Genomic DNA, 6,000 nt, shown 5'->3' with positions numbered 1-6,000 from the left:
CAATGCCATAAATCTGCTTTATTAAATTGTCCGGTTGCCTGTGAAGGTCAAAAGTGGGTCAGAGAAAAAGTCTGCAGGATTCATTTAGTTTAGAGATCTCAGGATAGAGTCTCCCAGCTTTGTGCCTCTTCCACAGGAAGACCTTGAGATAAACTCAGCTATTTCACTCCTCGGGTTAAAGAAAGGGGGAAGGAGAACAAAAACTTCTTGGAGTAAGAGAGAGTGTCATCGATGCTTTATTTACATGCGTCACCATTTCTTTTACAAACTAGATTACGGTTTTAAATGGAATACACAAGGCAATATCTACAAACACCAAGGAAAGTTAAGTACTGCATCTCTATTTCATTTGGAAAGGAGAAGATTCCCAAATCAAACTGGTTTTGATTCTTGAGAGGAAACGTGGTAGAGATAATTCATGGCAACATATGGATAGACAAAATCCTCAGTAAGAATGCAATATGATAGTGTTCGCTTTGAAAGAAAGGATGAGGTGCTTCAAACCAAAGTATCAACTGCATGACTCTTAGGTGTTTGAATACGGCCAGGCACCACAATGAGTTCTAGTTTGCATGGGTTATGAACAAGAAATTGAAACAGATAAGACAGTTTTACAGATACTGTATACAGATTTTTTTTCCATTCATGCAACTTTTTTCTTAAAAAAAAAGTTAAACATGTGAAGCCAAAATGTACATTTAAAAAATATTAACTAATTTTTCTGGTCCTCCACATCTGTTTACATTTTGCATGTACATAATGTGCTAGGACAAGTGTATTGAGAGAAGATTGATTGCCAGGCAATGAGATAATTTTAGAGAAATAAGTGACCAGACATGTAGTTTTTTTTTTTTTTTTTTTTTTTAAAGCAGCCGCACAAATATTTCTGGAGTGTGGCAGAGGCCTCGGAACCAATCATTCAACAAAGAAAAACACATACAAATAAAACTAAACAAGAGGAAAATATTTCATTCATTCGAACTGCATAAAATGTTACCCACTAAAGATCTAGATCAAATATAATACACAGTCGCCCCTTGGTATCCGTGGGGGATTGGTTGCAGGACCTCCACAGATACCAAAATCTGTGGATGCCCAAGTCCCTTATATAAAATGGTGTAGTACAGTCGGCCCTACGGATCCGTGGTTGGTTTAATCAGAGGATGCTGAGCCCGTGTATGCGGAGGGCCGACTGTACTCTTTTCAATTACTTGGGCATCTGTGTTAAGATCTTGTCTGACAGACATGATTTCACAAGGACTTCACTCTCCCTTCGCTGTGCCCTGCCACCCCGGGTCTCCAGGAGAAGCTGGCTTTTTCATACCTCTTTGCCAGTGATTGTTATTTCTACAAAATTTTTGCTTTTCTTAATTAAAAAAAGAATACATTATACCTAATCGTACTATGTTCCCCAAATACACCGAGAAAGAAGAAATCAGAGTTTGGAGCTGTCAGGATTTTATTTCTGCTTTCAGAGAGAAAGGGTAACTTTTCAATTTCCCCTCACCAGCCCTTGGCATCGGCATGAAAAATGGGCCTGGGTGTTTGACTGCTTTCCTCTTGACGGTCTTTCCAAGAGATTCAAATATTCCTTATTCTTTAATTGGGTTCATTAGATAGACTCACTACCGTCTTTAACAATTTCAGAAGCCTCCTGAAATGACACCCTGAGACTGAGCATACCTGTCCTGACCAGTGAGCCAAGAGGTCTTCTCCTCAGGGTGGGGGAACGACACGACACACACAAGGGCAAAACTCACCAACCCCCCACCCCCCCCACACAGAGTCCCCCAGTACTACACGTGTGTGCACGCTCTTCCCATTAACAGGAGAGCCAAACTTCTGAAATTAAAAAAAATATGTTTCGGCAGTCATTACATTGCAGGGGATGCAGTAAAGGAAATCGACCTCAGATTCTTTCAGTTAATGGGATACTCTGAACCTGGCGGTCAGGCCTCACTCACGCCAGGACAGTGAAGGCTTGTGATAATGCTCTGTTCTAACTCTGGTAAAAGGTATCTGGTTCTGGAGCCCTGAAGAGAACAATAGAACCCCAGAGTTCGGGTCATGTTTTCAACATTGTTACTCTTGTTTCTAAATTTCCCATCAAAAAGTGGAAGGCTCCCTAGCTTATTTAGAGGCTGAGTGTAGACTCCAGAAATTCTTATCAGGATGCAAACATTACAACCGCCAGACTCCCGGAGACTACCAAGTATTCCACTGAGATACTCCAGATCAGAAAACTTCCTGTGAGGGCCCATGGCACTCAGAATGCCACATGGTGGCCATTGGAAGGCCCTTCCTGAAAGAAGGGTCTTCAAATTCAAGAGGGAGGGGGCTTAGGTGGCACCTCTGCCCTGTCTGACTGCCTTCGGACTCAGTTAGTCTAAGGGATCCTGGCCTCTGGGTGGGCGGCCAAGGGTGAGAGTGGGGCTGCTGTGATCCTGGACAGGCTTAACTATTCCATTCTTGCCTGACCCTTTCTAGGACTGATGCTGGCACTAGACTTTGCCCTGATCTCAGCTGTCCGTGACACTCTACATGTAGATGCTGAATTACTTAAAAAAAAAAAAAAAATGAAAAGAAAAAAAATTCCAAGCACCCCTCCCTCTCTGTTTTCCTGATCTGCTCTGTGGCTATCCTGCTCTCATACCTCTCTGTCCCTCCCTCAGCTGTTTTAGATTAAATTAGAATCCGGTTCTAGAACATTTTGTAAAACATTCTGCCTGAAATCTAACAAACACTGGGGGGGAAAAAAAGAAAGAATAAATGAGATGCCACACGTCTGAATGGAATTCAACACTTTAAAAGTCAAAACACATTTGAGGGTTGCCTCTCTTACTCCCAAAGTATTTCCCAGGGTCTATAAAACTGCAAAGGCAAGTCGCTATTTTGTTAGTTTTCTTGTTTCTTTGAGCTCAGGAGAGAAGTTCTCAGGGCCCTAGTGTTGGAAGCACTCGGATTCTCCCCTATATCCAACACCCCCTGCCACACACACCCCACCCCTCCCCACCCCGTCCCTGAGCTGCTGCCACTGTCTCTGAACTATGTCTCCACCCAGAGGGCAGCATCACTTAGGAACCCAGAGAGGCAGCCCTCTCTTGCTGACACTTGACAGTTCTTGTGTATAGCAGACTACCGAAGAATCAAGGAAGTGGCTAGCTTTATTACAAAAGAATACAGTAAGCAAAAGTCTGTCTCACTGACAAGCAGACCACGTGAATAGAATACATACTTTTAAAAATTAGACATACTTTCAAAGTGAAGATTATAAACTTGTAGCAGTTTAGAAAAGGTGGTATGCTACAGGTCTACTATAACCACAAAGTGCACAACAATTTACAGATTCAGTAGAGAGCAGGGTGAAATCCACAGGGCCATCACTCAAACATGACAGCCCAAGCGAGGCGGGAGAGACAAGTGGCAACCCCAAATGGAACGTTCATTATGCTAGGAGCTGTTATCACCACCAATATCACCCCCAGAGGAATCAGGAAGCAAAGGTGCACAAAGGGGCCCCTGGTGGCTGGTGATGGGTGCAGGAGGTCGGGTGGCACGTCTGTGTTGGTGGAAGGGGATCAGTGCCCACTGCACGGTGCAAGCATCAGCGAGAACTCATGCAGGGAGGTCTGTGCTGAAATACTAGCCTGTATCCCTAACATCCATGCAGACTGTTCCATTTTTGTACTGTACATGATAAAATATATTTATACATTTCTATGCCTAATGCTTTTTATGCAACGAAAAGAGTCTTCATATATCACTTTGGAGAAGTATGCATATGCTGTGCTAATCAGAGCATCATTACACCAGTTTCATATGTACCAAAGGTGTTCCCAACTATTCTGTCTACCAAAGAGGGTAACTAATATAATCACACTTTTCAGGTTAAACAGAAAGCACCTATACAGCACCATAACTTTTTGAAAAGAAAAAAATGAAATCCATAGAAGCAGGAAAAGTGTGTGGGGGGAGGTCAAAACTGTCCTATCTTGTATTTCCATTGTGACACTTGTACAATTACAATCTAAGCTTATTTATATTAAAAAGGAATCAGTTTGTATGCTATTGCTTGTCACTCATACACGTCTACTAGATCAGATTATACAGAGTAAGACTGAAAATAATCAAGGGTGCACATTTAGAAAAATAGTGACTCGGGTTTGTACTTTCCACACATTTCTCACTGTGGGCTTAATGTTCACCTGTAAGTTCACTTCTTCTGCAAAGCAAAACACGACTACTTTTTTTTTTTTTTTCTTTTCTTTTCTCCTTAAAACTAAACCTGTTAGTGGCATTTGGCAATGAGCGGACAGCTGAGCTGATTTCTTCCTTGAAAAATTCTAATTTCTAACCAACATACCATCACTGTTGACTCTGTTAGCTGAGGATACTGACAGGAGACCACAGGCCCTACTGATCTAGCAACTGCAGACCAGGTGCCGGGGTCTCATCCCCCGACCACCCTGACTCAGAACCAAGCACATGGTTTGGTTCTGAGTCAGGTTTGCCGATGCAGGGCTCTGTCCTGGACCAGTGCACACAGAAAACACTTGTGCCACTGTTCAGTTTTTAGAAAAGGATAGTTTTCTACCAAACGAAAGAACAAAGAAAACCCCCCTCTAGTTTATGTAATGTGTTAGTCTGGGGAGTTCTACGAGCTTGAATGCTTGTGACACCCAAAACCAGCACAGTAGCTGGTACAACATTTTCCTTCTGTTTTTAAATTTGCCAGGGGAAGCACGATTAATATTTTAACATAAAAAGACTGCAAGTTAATGCATGTGAGAAACTGAAAGTCAAAGGAAAACAAACACAAAAACAACACTCAAAACATCCCACAAACCATCATGATATTAAAACACCACAGAACGGCCCGCGGGCTCACGGTGTGCTCTGAACAGGGTGGGCGGTGCTGGCAGGGTGCTGTCCTTCGCTGGCAGGTGGCTGTCACCCCGTACAAGGAAGGTTTTTGCATACTTTATAGAGAGAGTTCTGTGCGAGGGTAAGTGCTTCACCCGGGGTAAGGGGCCGATAACAGTCTCTGCTGGGGTAGGAAACGGCAGGGGCTCACGAAGGTGTTAAGCTGTAAACGGTATCACTGTCCACTTGCTGAGAGCAGATTTGGCAAAGGGTTTTCTCTGTAGGTCTTGTGTCAGTTTGAGGGTCTAAAGGAGGAGAGAAGAAAACCAGAGACGGTTAAGGACATTCAAACAGCAGCAGTGGGCCCTCCAGGTCACGTCTCCTCAGCCTCCGGTCCCCTCACCCGCCTCTGGGCCAGGGGTGCTGCAAGTCAAGCTGTTCTGCTGCACTAGCTTCAAAGGGCTGAAAACCTAAGGACAAAGCCTGGAGATCACTTACCTTATTTCTGTGCCTGATAACAAAACGCCCTCAAGTTAAAAAGCCTGGGAGGAAATGGGGCCATTCACTTGTGGAGGTTAATCGGGGTGCCTCAGCGGGCCCTTCCAAATTAGGGAGGCCTGGGGTGCAATGCAGATGGGGTTTTACTCTAGATTTTTGGATTGAGGGGCTTCCTGGGACACGAGACTTGCATGCTAAAACCAGGGGAGCTGGTCACCCCAAGCAGACCAGCTATGCTCTTCTGGTTCCCCCTCCCCTGGCTATGAGGACTAAGTGACCTTGCTTCCCATTGATATCCCAACATCAGGGGAGTGGAAATGGCCACTTTCCACAAAGGTGTCATCGGTCTGCACTGCCGGGTCGGGGTCATCTTGACTTCCCTCACTATAAAAGGAGAAGTAATCTCTAAGTGGGGTGTCCTAGGAATTTGCTTTTTATATTAAAAACCTGCAGAAGAAAAACAATTATATCACGCATACATATGGCCCAAAAAACCTCCCATAAAACACTCCTTTAAAAATTAACAACACTATTATTGTTGGTATTATTATTATGCACTCAGCCACCTTCAAACGGTAAATCCTCTCAAAGCATCTGAATTTACACAAATCTTATCAGACTTCCTGCGACCACTGAGCC

The 6,000-nt window shown here is 43.8% G+C and overlaps 1 protein-coding gene across 1 annotated transcript in view; it reads right to left on the bottom strand.

The window, feature by feature from the left end:
* Positions 1–220: 220 nt before the first annotated feature.
* Positions 221–6,000, bottom strand: part of FOXO3 (forkhead box O3) — a 121,010-nt gene continuing 115,230 nt past the window's right edge. Inside the window, 1 exon segment of the mRNA XM_067011567.1 lies at positions 221–5,168. The gene's annotated coding sequence lies outside the window, so the exon portion shown is untranslated.

This window comes from Kogia breviceps, chromosome 13 (assembly GCF_026419965.1).
Source record: "Kogia breviceps isolate mKogBre1 chromosome 13, mKogBre1 haplotype 1, whole genome shotgun sequence".
NCBI classification, from domain to species: domain Eukaryota; kingdom Metazoa; phylum Chordata; class Mammalia; order Artiodactyla; family Physeteridae; genus Kogia; species Kogia breviceps.
The sequence above is the reverse complement of the archived record's forward strand: the minus strand, read 5'-3'. Positions and strand labels throughout refer to the sequence as shown.